This window comes from Lissotriton vulgaris, chromosome 6, assembly GCF_964263255.1.
Source record: "Lissotriton vulgaris chromosome 6, aLisVul1.2, whole genome shotgun sequence".
Taxonomy (NCBI): Eukaryota; Metazoa; Chordata; class Amphibia; order Caudata; family Salamandridae; genus Lissotriton; species Lissotriton vulgaris.
In genome coordinates this window covers 411,761,120-411,780,770 of record NC_141694.1, presented here as the reverse complement: position 1 = coordinate 411,780,770, position 19,651 = coordinate 411,761,120, and the positions used below count along the sequence as shown (strand labels likewise).

The 19,651-nt window shown below is 45.3% G+C and overlaps 1 protein-coding gene across 1 annotated transcript in view; it reads left to right on the top strand.

The window, feature by feature from the left end:
- The window catches only part of CILK1 (ciliogenesis associated kinase 1), a 412,784-nt gene that overhangs the window by 275,823 nt on the left and 117,310 nt on the right, over positions 1-19,651 (top strand). The gene's annotated exons all lie outside the window — the stretch shown is intronic.

Genomic DNA, 19,651 nt, shown 5'->3' with positions numbered 1-19,651 from the left:
ACCTGTTGTGAGGAGAGGCACATTGATTTCCTACAGTCGCAATTATCTTGTTTTTTTTTGTTTGTGTTGTCGTTATCTTGACAAAGCTTTGCTGAGAGCACTAGTAAGGACTACTAAATTGCCCTCTCAGCTTTGCTTAATTTGACTGTTCAGCCCTCTTTATTCAAGTTACCTGTCGTGATGAAAAAGGGTTTTTACATAAACTCCTTCTTACTCCTTTTATAATGCTGCAATGACGCCTTCATTTGGTCTTAACTGTCCTTATGTGTGTGCTCTTTAATCCTCTCCACAGAGGTGCTCTGAGGCTTTTAACCTTGAAATCTATGCCTGCATACTAAGTTGGTGAGCTGCAGGCCTTGTCAGTTCAGCCTCTGTATTCTAGGTTTTACCCACACAAACTGGTACTCTGGACCAGTGCATCAGTTTACCCAAAAGTGGTACCACCTTCCCACTTTGAGCAGTTCCTAATGCTCCATGTGTTCTGTTTTCCACTGCATCCATCTAAATGGGTTGATGGGCTGCAATGGTGACCCATTGCATTTCCCGTTTCTATAATAATAGAACTAAGGAGTATTGTGTTGATGATCAAGTCATCTTTTGGCTCGCCGGTACAAAGAAAGAAAGGAAAGATGGTCCAGAAAGGACTTTATTGCATTTTACTCTCTATTAACCCGTTATGATTTTACCAAAAATGATCCTCCTCAGAGACTTAGGGCTCATTCCACTGTGCCGAAATATGCCAAAACTGCCACTACAGTCATAGCTTGGAGGGGTGGAATGGAGGGGGACAGTGTTTTGGTGTTGGACATCTGCTAACCAGTTATGTGGGATTGTGTACATACTTTCACCAGGCACTATTGCATTGATTCTTAAGTCTCCCAGGGAGTTATTTTGCCCGCTCTTTTCTGCATCCTGCTGCGTCCTGCAGGACTTATTGTTGTAAGTCTACTACTCAGACTCGCATCCTTGGTGGGAGCATTACATTGGTACTGAATCACAAGTTGAGGAATCTTGAGTTTGCAATCTCCATTAGAAGAGTAAGTTACTAATCTTTTGTAATACTCTTTCTGGTAGATACTCTTTGTAAAAGCAGATTCCTCTTCACCTACCCCCTCCATCCCCGTTCGGTGGAGTTAACTTTCCAAGTTAGTTTTGCTCATTGCCAGCACTGTTTCAATTATTTAAGGGGTGGCACCTATATGCAGCTCTCTCTCATTTCTGGCTGCAGGTCAAAGTGCAAGAACTATTGCAAGAGTTTCCATATCCTGTCTAGCCTCTGAGTTTGAATCACAAGTTTTGGAATAAGCTGTTAGATTGAATATCTCCTCGAAAGAGCATTACTGAAGGTAGGTAACTTGTTGTTTTGGTCTAATGGTTTTGCACTAGTATTTGCTATTTCTCCAGCATTGAATCTATCATAGATTCACATGCTTAAATCAATCCCCATCCTCCGGTTGGTAAGACCACGGGGGTATTTATATAGCTGTACAAAGATACTGTCTTAGATAACAGCTTAAATTCACATAACTTATCATCTCATTAGAAAAGCTCCTAACTTCAACCTTTGTCGAGTTGCACTGATCTCCATACTACCTAGAGCCCACTATGCTTCTAATTCTTAAATCGTGTGAAAGTGTGTCCAGTCTCAGAGCTCTGCTCAGAGGTCTTCCTTGCATTGCGCTGCTAATTTTTCTTAATTATCACCTATTTGGCATTAGGTTGTTCTGTATTTCTACACGTTTGGTCAGTGGAAGAGAAGTAGGTAATTTGCCTGTTATGGGGATATGTTTCATGTGGAAAGAAAAGGCTTTGGACGATGACATGCCAAATGCATCTACTGCCTGTATTCAAAACACATGCTCCAGGATTTCAAAATGGATCATACATTTTTGGCAAAAAAACACTCAAATTACTGGGACTACCAATTGTTTCAATGGCTACAGAAGATAAACACAATGTGTTTCCATGAGGCGATTAAAGTGCCCTCCACCCGTGTGAATGAACCCTAAAGTAGCAGGAGCATGTTATTCATGTTCTCACAAAGGAACAAATTGAATTTTGCAGTCAGTTGGAAATCCTGACCAAATAATTTCTTTTTCAGTCACAGTTGTAAGCCATTGACTGTCAACATGGCAGTTGGCAACATATATAAGGCATCCACTGTGCTGCAAATAATACTATATTGCCTACATTTATACAGAAGCCTGTACTAGTGAGCTTATCTCTTTTTCTCATATTCATTCAGATTTACTCATCTCACTAGCCTGTAGCATAAACAAATGAACCCTTTTCTCCTGATATACACTCAAGTTGCAGTGCTTCATGGTCCCTAAACCTCAGGGTTTCATATAACTCTTCTTGTATTTCTGCTACTGTTGTTTTCATGTGTAGGCAACCTCAATATATTTAAATACATCTTTCCACACAATGAAGCATGTTCAATAATTCTTGTCTTGTGAAACAAGTCAGATAGCTGTGTTTCCTTCAGTCGCCCTTTCTGTACTTGTGGGACAGAGATCCTTCTTAGTGTTTTATCAGTTGTATATTCTCATTTTCACCACCTGATCCCATTGCAGTCAGTCCACGTTTTGGATTAAAAAAAAGCCTTTTAAAGCAAATCTGTGTTTCCCTCTATACTTGGTAGATAACCCTTGTGGAAAGGCGTTTTCTAAATCTATAGGTATGCTGGTAATGCTGAAACATGTATTTCATGTATGTTTGTGCAGCACTTATTTTGTAATGCATTTGATCTGCTAGAAAATACGTTTTGATAAATGATACTGTTATTGAAAGCAGTTTGCTTTTTTTTAGCCTGGAAACCGTGTTGCAATTTAATGAATTACACAGATGACACCTACCTGATCATATCCGAGGACTAATCCTCTCTGGAGCCGTTTGAGGTCTTCTACACTTGTTTGCCTGCAATGACCTTTTGTCTTACTCCTAATTCTTTTAACTGAAAAAGTTGTCTGTGACAGACCTCCACATGATGATAAAATAGAGATTCTTTACTTCTCTTCAGGCAAATTGCCATACCCATTGCTCATCGATTTTTGGCCCTTTGCTGGTGAGACCACTCCCACAGACAGCTTTGTTGGGAAATCTAGGGTTTCATTTCAATGAGGACCTCTCTCTTACCAACCAGGTCAAGAATTTGTTTTCTCCTTGTATCGCTCTGCTAAAGAATTTGTCAAATCCTTCTTTTACTTCCTATTCATATGTGTCCACGTGTGGGTAAGGCTACGATTCTGAGCAGACTGTATTTTGGGAACTCACTATTTGTAGGGCTCCCCTGTCTACCTTTTCAAACGTCTGTACCTGAAACCTACTGCCACAGCAGAAACTGCCTCTAGTTCTCCCTCGCCACTCCTTGGCTTCAGAAGCCCTCAATACACTACGTTGGTTTCCGGTACCCAAAAGGATAATTTTCAAATCCCTTTGCATTGTCCATAAGGCAGTCCATGGAGTTGGTCCTTCCTATCTTTAGATTTGTTTTTATCGATCTCACCCCAAACGCTTCTTGCATTCTGCCTAGGTTCAACTGAATTTGTTCTGGTGGCAACTTGTTTTCTTTACAGGGTTTCTTCGTTGGAACAATCCAACTCCTACTCTTCGTTCTATTAAGGAACTCCTCCCATTTAGGAAATCTCTAAAGTATTTGCTATGCTCTCTTTAATCTGCGGTCCGGATGGTTGAGAGTAGGATGTTGCCTGTTGATGGTACCAGGATACCTCCCAGGTAACAGTTATGTTCCATAAATGCTAACATAATTAAATAAAAGCTCGTCGTGAACCACATCATTCTGATTCTCATTTAGATTTTTCCAAAAGAAATACACTAACATGCTGATAAGAACTTGTGATTTTTTTCATGTCCCATACCATATAGTGGATTAGAGGCAGCCCTTACACAAAATCAGTAAACGTGTGTCAGCCATCGTAAAGATCATGTCCAAGGACTGTAAAGCAAACATACTTTTTATATTTCTATTAGAAAAGTTGAAAGAGTATACCCATCAGACTCTTTTTTTTTTTAATGGTCCCACTTGAAGCACTGAATTTACAAATATTTCTGTTCGTCATAGTGGCTTTTAGGTGTACAGGAGATGTATGTACTATAGTGCATTTGTGATCCCAGTTCACAGAATCGAGCATTATGGAGTTGTTTTTTTTATTATATTTTGGACACACAGTGGTGGGAAATCCACCATTGTGGAAGATTCACACAGTCTTAAAGTTTCAGTTTGAGCCGCAATGGGGTATTATGGTTTCATGCCCAAATGTGGTTAACTTCAACAAATGCACATCTTTCCCCATACTTTTGAGAGGGGCAGGAGCCAATGCCTCTCTTTGGCGAGAAAGGAAGCATGACTGTTTTCTATGGGCCTTGTGGAATGAGCACCTACATAGGAAATAATTTTTTTCTGATAAAGATATGTGTTTGTAGTATGTGTGGCTGTTGATACGCTTCCTTTGCATACTCTTGGCATCTGGTGTTGGACTTGGACATTATAAGTTCCTTTTCTTCACAGAAGCTTCGAGTTGCATGACTCCTCCTTTAGTCCATACTGCACATGGACACCGATTCTGCCTTCTGTTATATTTTTTTCCACCATCTGGTTTGGACTTGTTTAGTTATGGCTCTGAGACTCTAGGTTTTCTCTCAGGTAATTCGGACCTGGCTATAACTCTTTGACTCTGGCGACTAGGAACAATCACTGCACCTGTTTCTCAAGACAGTACACCACTTTTCTACCCTCAAATATGACCGATTGATGCCACACCTGAGTGGATGGCACCCAGCCTCGAGGACTTCAGCCCTCTATGACCACCAAGGACTTTGCCTCAGAGAATGTTAGTCACTGAATCACACATCATTCCTATTCTGCCCACATTGTAATGCCAAATAGCCATGGGCTGAGCACTAAGGTGTCTAAAAAAACCTGCCTGCCCCTTGATCACAAGGGCTCGAAGTGTAACTTCTGCTCTCACGTACTAGATCTTCATAGATTCCCATGCTTGAATCATTCTCATTCGTCAAAGTGGGAGTTGCACTGTACATTTTAAATCAGTATAGGTCATACATAGCCCAGAAAGGCTAAAAAAAAATCACTTCAGTAACTGTTTCCATCATTATAAAAGGCCCAAACTTCAGTCAACCAGGCATCAACGCCATCTAGATCACTCCCCACGGAGGCTTCACTCCCTCAGTTAGCCAGGATTTTCAATCGGGAAATAGATATACAACTGTATTTCACAAAACTACTTCATCAGTTGTTCAAACCCAACTAGCTAAAATGTCAGTTTAAAGTAGAAAATGTATTTTCAGACTGTCCATGTGGAGTCTGTGGCAAGAAGAGGCTGCACTTGGAGGATCCTGCGAAGACTGCATTTACTGTGTCTACCGTTCTCATAAAGGAAAAGACTGTACATTTTGCCGTACATCTCTCCCAAAAACTTTAAAAGATAGAGAAGGGAGGCTGTTTTTATGGCTTCAAAAGCTTAAGACAAGGAACGCACATCTATGTGCGGAGGAGGATGATTGTTCTAAGTAGAGGAAATCTCATAAAGGAGACAGGGCTGAGGGACTTAAGTCTCTTGAACCACCTAAAAGAAAACTCACAAAAAGACTCACCATGGTTCATCTGAGGAGCATATTTTGTCTACTGAGTTCCAGCATAAGCATTCTAAAGGGGATGTCTCCTCAAAAATATCAGATTCAGAGCCTACAACACCTTCTCCTAGATAGCCGTTCTAGTTTAAAAAGCCCTCCTCAGTGCCATCGATGGAGGAATCCACTCTAGAAAAAAAAAACAGTTGAAGTACATGGTGACACAATCAACGGAATTTGCCCTATCGACAACACTGTCGACGACGATGAAATAGTTGACGGTGATGGTACCATCATCAGCCATGCACCTATGATCTCACCTATGGGCGCAACGCCAACTAGAAAACAATCAACAACTCCGATTGCGAAAGAGGTAGCTCTGCAGACGGCGACAACACCGCTAATGTCAACAAGAACATCATATACGCCATCATCAACGATAGTCGTTGAGAGATTCATTACATTCTTCAATAACGTCACTAATGCCAATGCAAATATTTCCGAATAAGTTTTCACCTCTTCCACCATCTCATATGTTAGATGTAGAGGATTCAGAGGATGACTGACATTTCGGAACAGCACATTGTCGTTTAGAACTACATTTTAAATATCATGAGGCAAGTGAGGAATATTGTGAAGATTAGAATTCCTCAGGAATACAATTTATGGCTTAATCCATTTCATATATGGAGCATTACCAACCCTAAGAACATCATGACTCTCAGTAGGAAATGATGCACCAGTACCTTTGGTTCATGACTTGCAGAGCATGCTTCTGGACTATTATAAGAGATTTCCAGAGCCCTCTTGGGCTACCATCACAAACAATTCACTCTACTTCAGATTCAACCTGCTACTCCTTGCACACCGCATAATTACCTGACAGTGCATACACCAAAAAGAATGCCGGCTTCAAGCATTGCGGTTCCGCCTTTGGATGATGTAATGTACTCCGATGAGGACAGATAAGTGGACGCAGTTGAGTACCAGACTACCACAGTGTTTTAATGAATGGGATGATTACCTGCAAGAGGCTCCTTCACCACCAGTTCATCTGGTGTATTCCCCTCCTGATGATATTGGGAGGCTTCCTACTCTAATGGAGCAAGCAGCAAAACTATTTGAGTTGACAATGCCATTAGATTTCTTTCTTTATGATTTTAAAGAGCCGGCTAGGAATTCCATTAGAGCTATCTTAGTTGTGGACTATATCTGGGAGGAAGGTGGGAAAATGATGAAGAATCCAGCAACAGTGACTGCTGTCCTACGCAGATTGGTTAAAAATATAAGGCGCCAGAAAAATTACCAGCCTGTTTGATAGGACATCCTAAACCAGATTCTGTCATAACGCAAGCAGCTCAGTTCTGCTCGAAGAACTCCTCTACGCCTATATCAACGCCACCGGATAGAGTGTAGATTTCTTGATAGCATAGGAAAGCAATTTTCCTCAATGTTGGTTATAATGATTAGAGCAACCAATTCTTTGGCAATCCTTGGCAGATACGACTGGCAGATGTGGTCAGAAGACACTCCTTACATAGATCGGTTACTAGAGGATGTAAAGACTGATGCAAGAAAGATTCTACAAGAAGGTTAACAAGTCTCTTCAGAAATTGAATGTGCAATGGATATTACTTCCTCAGGCTTTCAGCAATTGGTAGGTTCTACTGCCCTCTGCAGACAGGAATGGCTGAAAGCTACTTCTTTCAGACCTGAAGTCCAGAATAAAATGTTATACTTGCTTTTTGATAGAGGGGCATTATTTGGAAGACCCATTGAGGCACTACAATCAATAAATACGGACTATGCAATATCGCTGGGTTCGCCGCAGATGAGGCGAATGCCTTTTCGAGGGGAAAGAGGCAGAGGTATGTTCTACTATAGAGGAGGATACCAACTTATCAATCGCAACAGTACCACCCCCTTTCAGCAACAATACAGACTGCAATACCCTCAACAACAATAGAAACAACCACCATCAGCGGCTTACAACAAGCTGACTTCAAGGAGGAAACAAACTTCCCTGGGAAGCGACACTAGCACAGGGGTCTTCAAAGGGTGGGGCGTGACCCCCAGGGGGGCCATGGAGCGCTGCAAAGGGGGTCGTGCATTCCCGCTCACACTTCTGCCCAGGCCCATACAACTAAAAGGGATTCAGCCCCTCTCCTCCCCCGTGGTGTGTCTCAGCTCGAGCTGCTGTGGGCTCCGCTGGGCTGTGTCTGCAGTCTTATCTCTAGCACAGCACGCCTGAGTTTTTCACAGGTCTTTAAAGACCATTTGCATGTTTACATACCTTTTGTAAACTGGTGACTGAGGCTTAGTTTTTTCTGCAATGGAAACAGGCGCAGGCCCCTTCCTCTCTACCATCCCCCTGCTGCCTCTTCCTCCTCATCTTTTTTTTCCCATTCATCGCGAGGCACGAGCTTGTTCACATTGCGTTTGAGGAGCAAATTAAGCTAAATCTATTCCCCCCCCCCCCCCCCCCCCCCCCATCCTGTAAATGAAGCCTCGCCCTCAGTTCAGCAGCCAGCAGGGATGTTAAATTCATCAGGCTTGAGAGGAAACTCAAGAAGGCAACCCACACAAGATGACAGCCACATTCACGCAGACACACCTATGCATAACAAGAGGACCATGACCACGTCAGGAGGCCCGAGTGCTGAAAAGGGAAGTCACTCTACTCTCCAGACTGGGGGATGGGCCCTACTTCAAGAACAGGAAGAAGGATGCCACGGATCTGACACCTGGAGGGCAGCAAGGGTGGGCTCAGGCGTCTCATCTTAGACTCTGGCTTGGAGCTACTTGAACAATAATAGTTATAATTTTAGCGTGCATCGTACATTTAAATGCACCAGTGTTTCCTTTTGCCTGTTGCACTTCGCGGAAAAATCCTTCTGTCCACAAGTTTGTACTCAGGGAAAGTGAAAAATATCTCAATCTCTTCACAAGCTGGAGGTTTAAAGCTTTTTTGGGGCTTTTTCTTAACATCCTCACATTGAAGGTAAGGGACAAGGACAGAATGGAAAAGCTCAGGTGGAAATGGGATGAGGGAGAGAACAGGATAGGGCTCTGGTATATGGAATGTGTGAAAGTAAAGAAATGGCGAGAGCTAGTATGATGAGTGAGGGGAGAGGGATGCCTTACTTCCAACTTTGGTAAACACTCAAGAAGTATATTTACGATTTAAGAGGGAAGTGTTTACAGTTGACGCGCATGTGAGGATAGAATGCCATTAAGAAAGACCCATGCCCCCACAGATCCAGCCTCCACTGGTCACACCACGAATTATCACCTATCAAAGAATTTTCAAAGTTTTTCAGTTTGCATAAGATACAAAAATAATGCAGAGGGCACCTGATTTTTAGATCTCGGCTTGCGTAGGCTGCGCACATACGCAGTCTCGCTGGTGAGAATTAATGACTCTGAGTAGCGAGGGTAAACCCCGCCCCTCTTCTCCATTGGCTGGCCTCCTAAATGGCAGCCAGCCATTGGAGAAGAGGTCTCAATGTCTTCATTCTCTGGCTGTAAGCCCCGTCCTTTTCGGATTGGGGGCGTGTTTTTTTTGTTTCTTTCTCTCCTCTTTCCATTGGCTGGAATGTAAACAACAAGTCTAAAACACGCCCGTTGTTTACATTCCTGCCAATGGAGAAGAGGGAAGAAAGAAAAACACGCCCCCCAGTCTGCAAAGGACGGGGCTTAGTGACATATGGCGAGCACGTGGAGCGCTTGTGTTTTTTTCTTCTCAGTAATCGTTTTTTGCATTCTACGCCCGGCGCTTCTCCTGCCTAATTATGAACTTTCTACGTCGCCGGCTCTGACAGCAGCTGAGAGCGGCTCTCTCCGCGGGGACCGGCCCTCCCACGGCCTACCATGGGGCCCCTGCCTGCTGTAACAGGACGCGGCGCAGATGAGCTCCAGATGCGCCACGGCCCGGGGTCCGTTCTGTGCCGGAGGGGCTGGCCATGGGGGGCATTCTAATGCAATTATGAGTCCGGATTAGAGAACGAGCGGGTCCTGGCCTCCCTCGGCGGGTGACCTTTCCGCCGCAGATGTTTCTTTCGCGCCCTCTGCCCCCAGTAGGTGTTGTGTTGTGTGATCTTGGCCCAACCCCGAGTGCCCACACCGAGCCTTACTCAGTCCAGAAGGTTTACTGACTGTCTCTTGTGCAGAATTTGAGTCGTTGCGGAAAAATGTAGACATCAAAGAATTTAACTGATTTTCTGGGGTGGGGGTAAATTTTCCTTTCCATCCGAGTGGACCTCTCGCTCGAAGATGTTACAACAGGCCGCACCAGGTGAATGATATCCAGATAGACCTCAGCTGTTGTATGCCACAACTCATTCAATGGCACGTCACAACAGGTTCAAACGTGTTCTGCATGTCACAGTGTATGCCACAGGCGTCCTCGGTTAATAGTGTCACAACAGAGCTCCTCTGGCACTCGATGTCACGGTTCGAGAGGCCGGTGTCGCGATAGGATCCTTCCAGTTACTAGTGTCACGCATGTCGCTAGAGCCATCCTGGTATCAGCAAAGGACGCTCTGCGGGTGACACGGTCAGTCGGTTAATGATGCCATCTTGTTGAAAGGCTCCATTGTCTCCGTGGACAATGGGTGCCTCTGATAGCGCAGCTCAGCGCCCAGACCCTGCTTCCAGGCGCTAGAGGCATCTGACCAACGCTCTGCAGAGGCCCCCGGACGGGCCTTGGCCTTTCTCGGCTGCAGGGTGGAGCTCGGCTGCTGCTGGGAGGGGGCCTATGTTTTGACAACGATTACTTTTGAACGGTTACGTAGGTAGGCAGGGCTGGGAACAGTGCACCAAGCAGGGGGCGTGGGGGGTCACTTTTTGTACATAGTGGCGGCAAGGTGCCTCTGTGACCCGAAATGAGTCCCAGAGGGGCGATACAAATCTGTGGTTGATGAATATGCTTTGGCACTTTGGCTGCTGGGGAAGTCCCCCCTCCTATTAACGGAGTATGAAATTCGATTCATTGTGTCCTTAACCCCTTTGCCACGGCCGCGATTTCGTGGCAGTGCGGGCGGCACCACATTGGCCAACTGCAGCACTAGCGAGGTAGTTCTCCCATCGGCCAATGGCAGCACACAAGGAGTTAAATTAAACCAATTAAATTTGGGGGGAAACTTTAACTTTCACAATCAAATGTGTTGGACTCTGTTTTCGCTTTTTATAAACTCACAAGACCACTTCTGGCCTTAATTTCTCTTGCTGCCCTTAACAATGCGGAAGGAAAGCACCTCTTTAAAACTGAAGGTAGCCGCCCCCTCTCTACCAGCTGTGCCCGGGAGAGCCTCCTGACGCCATGGCCAAGGTGATCCAGAAGAAGAGCCCCTGGACGGGCAGGGTGATCCTGGGGCTGGCGCTGCTGCTGCTTGGGGGCAGCGGAGTACGGGGAGTTCTTCTCATGGCGGTGGGGGATGAGCTGGTCGACCAGAGCTGGTCCGGGAGAGCAAGGAGCCCGTGCCGCTCAAGACCGTCAGACAAGGTGAGGGGCTGCTGTGTGTGAAGGATGTTACTTGTGAAGTGTGTGGCTCTGTGTGTGGCTCTGTGTGTGTGTGGCTCTGTGTGTGTGTGGCTGTGTGTGTGTGTGCGTGTGTGTGTGTGTGTGTGTGTGTGTGGCTGTGTGTGTGTGTGTGGCTCTGTGTGTGTGTGTGGCTCTGTGTGTGTGTGGCTCTGTGTGTGTGTGTGTGTGGCTCTGTGTGTGTGTGGCTCTGTGTGTGTGTGTGGCTCTGTGTTTGTGTGGCTCTGTGTGTGTGTGTGTGGCTCTGTGTATGTGTGTGTGTGTGGTCCTGTGTGTGTGTGTGTGGCCCTGTGTGTGTGTGGCTCTGTGTGTGTGTGTGTGTGTGTGTGTGTGTGTGTATATGTGGCTGTGTGTGGCTCTGTGCGTGTGTTTGTGTGTGGTTCTGTGTGTGTGTTGGGCTCTGTGTGTGTGTGTGTGGCTCTGTGTGTGTGTGGCTGTGTGTGTGGCTCTGTGTGTGTGTGTGTGTGTGTGAATGTGGCTGTGTGTGTGTGGCTCTGTGTGTGTGTGTGGTTCTGTGTGTGTGTTGGGCTCTGTGTGTGTGTGTGTGTTGGGCTCTGTGTGGGTGTGGGTCTGTGTGTTTGTGTGTGGCATTTGCAAGAGATTAAGCTATTGGCATTGTAAATGACAATGCCATTTATTTTTCTGTTTTCAAAACCAACACATAAATGAAAATGTTGTCATTTACAATGTCAATAGCTTTAACTTTTGCAAGGGCGAGACCGTTGCATTGTAAATGCCTGTTTTATAATTAGTCTAAGATAGTAAGAAAGCACCAGGACACACAGAGATGGGGAGGACGGGCGTAGCTTCCATTGGTACAGCAGATGTAGTGCACCAGGGCCCAGAGGACTGAGGGGCACACTGAACCATGATTATTCCTGAATTTCATAATTCAGGCAACAGTCAGTATGTATATTTCCTCCTTTGCACCAGGGCCCATGACACAGTAGCTACGGTATTGTGCTGCATAACTAAATACTTATAAGGTCCCAAAAGCGAGATCTATTGGCTATGCCACTGCTTGTTTTTCTATTTCCATTACCCACTGGGCCCCCACTCTACAAATGTAAGGAATTTTACATTTACTGCAGTAGTGTGAGAATGCATTTCATGAAAAGAAATATAAAGTAGGGTTGCCAAAAGAAAAATACCAGCCATTTGATGTTTAAAGAGCCTGCAAAGGCCTCCTCTTGACACTAAACAGGATTGTAAATAAGACCATATGCATTCATTCCTATGTGACTTTTCTGTCTTTGTTCCCTTTAATTATCAGTCATGGATCATTGAGGCAGCCCTAGAACACAATTAAAAGTGCTTTCTATTTATATTTGCTGTTCGAAGTACGCACAGGTGAGTGCTGACAATATACAGCTTTAGGCGACTGTTTATTTTTGTACCGTCTGGGTCATCAAAATAATGAGCAGGCAACCCTAACCATAGGACTGGAAGTGTGTTGCCGGATCAGCATATTATTTATTTCCTCCATCCTCAATCCCTGATTAATGCCACAATAGCAATAGTTTAACTTATATCTGAAACCCTACGCCGCCGTCAATAATATGCTGAGTTACTTTAAGTGTCTGGGAATGCACCCTGCATTCAGAGAACTCACTCCTCATTCTCACACTTCACTTTCACCCTGCACTCACAGCGATCACAATGCACTCACACAGATCGCCATGCACTCACATCATTCACCCACTCACAGCGATCACTCTGCATTCACAATGCACTTGCGCTGTTCACCCTGTACCTCACCTTGCAGTCACACTACTCATCTGCACTCATCCTGACTCATGTGACACCTCATTTACCTGCCCCCTCACTGCTCAATGTGCAACTCACTCAAACAAGCCCATCATTAACCATGCATTCATTGTCCCACTCTGCACCTACATCTGCACCCAAATTCATATGGTCACTTCACTCACACTGCAGTCACTCCTTTTTCCTTACTCTCACACTGTTGCATCGCTCACCGTGCACTCACATGGTCACCCTTGTCATCCACAGAGTGCAGAGGGTTAATGAGTGTGCTACTAAGAATATGTACTATGCAGATCACAGAACTGAGTGTGAGTAAACTATGAGTAGCGCTATAAATACAAATTAATGTTTGTCAGAAAGGTGCTACAGAGAGATGAGCTGCATTGTTGGTGAGTGGTAGTGAGAGAATTTATGGAGAAGGAGAAAACTGGGTGGGGGCACCAAAAAAGACTGTTGCACCGTGTGTGACCAGTGCTAGGGCCAGGCCTGTCTGGGACTGTAGGACCCCGCGAAGTTTGGGTCTAGTGGCCTATTACTTTTATTTTTAAATTTGTAGTGCACTACTGTTACTAAAAGGTGTCCAGGGACTAATAGCCATCTGCTGCCTGAAGGCAAATGAGAAACACACAGAAGGGGAAGGCGAACGAGCCAAATGGGATGACCTACAGAACATAGAGCCAGGTTTTTATACCTTCCTAAAGGATAATAGATTCTTGGTGGAGCGAAGCAAAGGAGGGTGCACGTTCCATAACGGTTTGTCTTGCACCAATACAGCATGACTGACAATTTGTGCCTTCCTGAATTAGGGAACAATAAGCAGAGTGGCACAGGCAAAGAGGAGCATAGTGGTCCAACCAGTGTGCTCGGCGAGGAGAGATGAGAGGATGAGAAAGTACAGCAAGGGAGTGAGAGAATTCGATTGAAGAGGTCAGGGATGAGGAGAAATGTGAAGTGCCGAAGGGAAGTGCAGACGTGCAAGAAGTGAGTGTGAGGGAAACGTTGAGGGCACAGAGGAGGGCTACTGTTAAAGTGTGAGAGAAGATAGCTGAGAGATGATCTGTGACCTAAAAAGTAATTTGATGTGACATGGGTGAGGGAAAGCATCAATCGGGGAAGAGAGGGAGTACTGGGGTGGGTGCTGAGCAGTCATTAATTTGTAACAAAACATGTGCCAGGGACCTCACCAGTAGGCCACTGCAACTTTAACCACCCAATCATTGAATTGCCAGTGCGTTCAGTGACAATACCTATGCAACTACCAATCATAACACTTGTACAAGTGTGACTATTTCAAGCCCCCAAGGCTATAAGAATGGCATGGATGTCAGGAGTTTATCGTTTTTAATGTATATTGAATTAATAAACAGCTGTTCTGCTTATCTCTAAATTACACAGACAGAGCCACCATGTGGCAGACAGTCATAGTGCCAGTGTGCACAATTAGGTGCCAGTGCGGAGCACCGGAAACCACCTGCTCAAATTAAGCATTGAAGCTGAGGTAACAGGGGAGAGGGACATTGGTTCAAGAAGGTGTGGAAGAACAAAGGGGAGATGTGAAAGATGAATGGGGGGACTGGAGAGGTGTAAGATACAAATAGACAACAATTTGAATGGAGAGATTTGAGGTGAATGAGAAGTGCAGATGGGCACGGGAAGTGACGGGGCCAGAGAGGCCAAGAGGTACATGCGAGAGACTGTTAGAGATGAGGGCAGTGAAAAGACAGAATGGCAAGAGGTGATTAAGGATGAAGTGAGAAGTTGAATGGGGAGAGTTCAGAAGTTGTAAAAGGGGTGAAAGAAAATGGCCTGCAAAGTGAGAGAGGGATCCAGGATTGGGACAGGAGAGGAGAGGAGAGAGGGATGGAAAGGAGGGGTGAGAGGGAAGCTGCATGGGTACATTTCTTAACTCTGCACAAGACTGCCAGGGTTTTAAGGGACCCCTGCTGCTCCCGGCCAGGGCCAGGTGAGCTTCTAATGTGGCAGCGCGTATTCCTGTGGAGTGGAAGGCCCATCACAAAGGTTGACTGGACATCTTTCTGATGTTAATTGCTGTATTTTGGTTATAAACTGGTACTGATGGGGTGAAATCTTTCCTCAGTGTTACTGTGTACAAAAAAATGTCAAAATAATCAAGCAATTCTATCCCAAAATAACGCGGCATCACATAACATTATTTAAATGTTCTTGCCATACAATTTAGTCAAGCCGGTCGTGTAATTTGGTCCTCACCTGCCTCCTAATTCCAATAGCCCTGCCTACAGGTTTAGAAATGTTTGTCAGGAGGGGTGCTTACGACTGAAAATGTTGACAGGGGGGTCTCGGCACCCAAAAGTTTGAAGACCTCTGCACTAGCAGGAAATAGCGGCTGGACAAATTTGCCGGGTACTCACTGTAGCAAACTCTGTTTTTGTTGCAGGCGTCCTCACAATCACCCCCGCACACACACACACACTTGTTGCCTGGTATTTGATGCAACTTTGACAGAAGTGCATTGGGTTCCTGCTAACCAGATCCCCGATGCCGGTGTACTTTCCCCAAAACAAGACAACAGGTAACTTCATCCCCAAGTGACCAGGCCTTTAGCATCTCTAAGGTCCCTAGTAAGGGTGTCTCTGGTATGTAGAGCATAGGACTAAATGGAGTCCATAAGAGCTGTAGAATATCTTGTGCTACCCTAAGGGACCAAGCACCAAACTCATACAGACTGCCTCTGCAGGCTGCGTGACAAGGTGCACTAAAAAGTGGGAACACAACATGGCCAAACTTGTGTGCCACGTCCCTTAAAACTGAATGTTATATTTGTAAGTCATCCCCACTAGCAGGCCTTACAGCCCTAAGGCAGGGTGCATTATATTTCATGTGAGGACATCGCTGCATGAGCAGATATGCCACTGTGCTGGCCAGTTCATCTACTGACAGAACAAGTGAGCAGGGAAGCCGTCTTACGGTATGTACTGGGCACTGGTCAAAACACTTTCCCAGCTACATAATGGCTTCACTGAAACCTCTGGTTTTTGGTATCAAACACCTCGTATTAATACATTCACAATGATTCCAGTGATGGATATGTTAATACATGCACCCAGACAATAGCGATAGGACTGAGTGTTCTTACCCTGCAACATTGATTTTAATACTACGATTTACATGTATTTTTTGACTGTAACGTTTTGTGTATTTTAAAGCTCTTTGGGTATTTTTACCTACTTGCACCTGCACTTTACTCACCGCTCTAACCCTCCTGATCCTCCAATTTCCTTGCACTTTTCTAACAGTCCTGGTCCGCTGCTGTGGAAAACGCCGATTGTGCGGAGGGTTGGTCTTTCACTTTTGAGCGCCTCACTGCCACCCTCGCAGTTTCCGCTTCCTCTGCTGCATTAGCGGTCTAGTTTGCTCTGCCTATATATTTTGGATGTGCGCCGAAAACAAGCCCATCTATGCCCGGAGGCGTCTGGCGCTGGCCATGTTGACCAGTTTCCCGCTGGTGAGTTTTACCCACTATGTTACAACAGGGACGAACTACGTATGCGCCCACCGCCAAGTCAGTGCAGTGTGCCCGACTTGAGCTTAGAGGCAGACTTCCGATGCAACAAGTGCAACTGGCATCTTCTTCAGGTCAGGGCACCTGCACCCAAGACCCCCCCCCCCCCATGTAATAATAGGGGCAAAAATAATAAGAAAACACAGGATATCCTGGTAACCTGTGACTCCATTCAAAAGCATGCTTCACACATTTATGATTTACTTTTAGATGAACAGCGTGATCTTTAATTTCTTACTGAGACATGGCTGTCTGATGCCTCCAACCCATTATCACCTCGGCCATCCATATGGACTACAAAATTCTTAGGAAGGACCGATCTTGGGGAAAGGGGGTGGTGTCCCCATAATTCATAAGCACAATTTAGACTGCTCCCTCATCTCAATCGAAACCATAGAGTGCACAGAGACCTTAGGTTTCTGTTGTATTTTATCCCCTCATCAAAGCATTGCTGGGTTTCTGATCTACAGACCCTGGGCGCTACAAGTAATTTTATCACTAAGCTAAATTCAGCCATCTCCTCCTTGGCCCTAAAAGACAATAATTGCCTTATTTTGGTAGACTTTAACATACCTATGGATAATGGTAAAGATCCCCAATCTACTTTCTTGTTGGAGACGCTGCAGACCTTTAAGTCTCCGGCTACCCATGAGAAGGATCATACCTCGACCAAATCTTTAATCATTTTGACTTATCGACCGGTCCTCCTCTTCCTATCACTTGGTCTGACCACTTCCTTTTAAAATGTGATATCCCCTACTCTGCCACAGCCCCTCAGGCGATCACAGGGCCAATGGCCTCCAATTATAGGGCGATCTACAAAACATCCATCCCAAAGTTAGCGGACGCCTTAAGTCGCTCTCTACCTGAGCTGTCTGGCACCCGGATCCAAAAAGATTCTAATATCAAGGCAGTGGCTCCAGTTGTCACCCGTTGCTATAAGAGGTCGGCCCTTCGGTTCCCTGGTTCAGTGATCTCCTCAGAGCTAGCAATAGGAATTGCAGAAAAATGGAACGGAAATGGTATAAATTCTACCTTCCTGAGGACAGGAAGGCTTACAAAGACAAGTTAAAACTCACTACACTCTTGTGAAAATAGTTCAAAAGAACTTCTTTCAAACCAAGATTGAAAATTTCCAAAACAAGAGTAAGGAAGTCTTTAAGATAGCTAAATCCTTCACCACACCGAAAGCCTGCTCACCACACCGAAAGCCTGCTCAATTGAAGGGTCATGCACAGAAGAATGGTCAAAGCAGATGGATCAAAGAGATTTTTTCAAGAAAGAATTGAGCAAACAAGCTTTCTCTAACATGTCGGAGGATGAGCTGAACTTCTATCATAGTGTAAAGAGCAAATTTCACGACTTGAATCCTCCATTCTTCCATGCTTTCCCGGAAGTTCTGCTGAAAGAGTCATTGTCCCTCCTCCAAAGCATTAAGTCAGGCTCTCCTACCGACCCTTGTCCAGCAAACATTCTGACCTTATTAGCCTCCATCATTAACCCTACAGCACACCATTAAGCCAAAATTGTGGAAGCACGCAAAGATTCTTCAATTGATTAAAAAAAGGCTAACGCCAATCTGACGGATCCTGGTAAAAATAGGCCTATTTCTCTGCTTCCGGCCCTCTCTAAAGTACTAGAGAAGCTCGTAAAGAAGGCCCTGCACAAACACATTGAAGATGGAAAGCTTCTTCATGAATCCCAATCTGGCTTTAGGGCAAACTTTAGTACGGAGTCCGCTCTGTTGGAAGTGACAGAGTTTATTAGGGGCAAGCAGGACCGGGAGGCAAGGCTGTCCTGACATTGCTTGATTTGTCAGCAGCCTTCGAAACGGTCCCACATTAGAGGCTCCTAAACAGACTTGAAAACATTGGCCTGGGTGGGACAGCCTTAACATGGAAGTCCTCATTTTTGGGTAACAGATCTCAGGATATCTGGCTCCCATTGTTCTCATCTCCAGTTCCGGCCATAAATGTAGGTGTCCCTCAGGGCTCTATTCTCAGCCCTACCCTCTTTAATATTTATCTAATATTTATCTAGCTCCCCTTGCATCCATGGTAGAGGAAGAGGGTGCCAAAATATTTTTCTATGCTGACGACACTCCGCTTATCTTCTCATGTGATAAAGGCTCCGGCTTTGATGGGGCAAGGATCAAGTCCTGCCTCACAAAGCTTTTCAACTGGCTTAAGATCAATCAGCTTAAGTGTAATCCGGACAAAATGGAATTTGTTTTCTTTGGAAAACCGGAAACACCTGATTGCAGCTCCTGGTGGTCCAACGATATGCCGCCCCCGCCCGTAGAAAAGGAGAAAGCCAAAAACGTATGAATAGTGATAGACAAAACACTCTCCATGCGGTTTCAGATCCAAAATCTCCCTGGTGCATGCTTCGGCATACTCTGAATGTTAAAGGAATGGATTGTGGTGCAGGTTCTAGTGACATCAAAGCTTGACTACGTCAACTGCCTGTACCTCGGTCTTTCAAAATCTCTGATCCAGCGTTTGCAAGTGGTTCAAAACCCGGCTGCCAGAGCCATCCTCTGATCTAAACCCAGATCTAACATGACTCCAATTTTCAAATCTTTACATTGGCTCTGCATAAAAGAACGGATAGACTTCAAAGCCATGACCATCTTCTTTAAAGCGTTCCACAACGTAGGAGTCGGGTACCTAATCAAACGTGTTGATAACTACACTACCTCTAGACCTTTCGTTCTTCTAGTGCCAACCTGACCAGCGTGCCCAGAATACGCCTTGTCCGTACTGGAGGCAGATCCTTCGGCTTTCCAGGTGCGAAACTGTGGAATTTACTTCCGGAGTCCTTGAGGCTAAACACAGACTTACTTTCCTTCAGGAAGAATCTAAAAACTTGGCTTTTTAATCACCAACTGGGTCTTTTCCACTCACCCGCCCCTACTGTTTATGCACCAGGACACTAGCTTGAGTAGCTGTGCGCTCTATCAAATACCTATTTCATTTTATTTCAGGGTACCTTAGAGGTACCCCCTGAACCCTACTAACCTTCTGGTGTGCTGTCTGACTGGTCCAGTATAGCCTGCCACCACAGACGGGTTTCTGACCCCCTAGGAGGTGAGAGCAGCGCTCTCAGAGGTCAGGCACAATGCCTGCTCTGGAGAGAGGTGTTATAACCTACCCAAGGCTTCCCCAGACATAGGAGAGGCCACCACTGGGAGA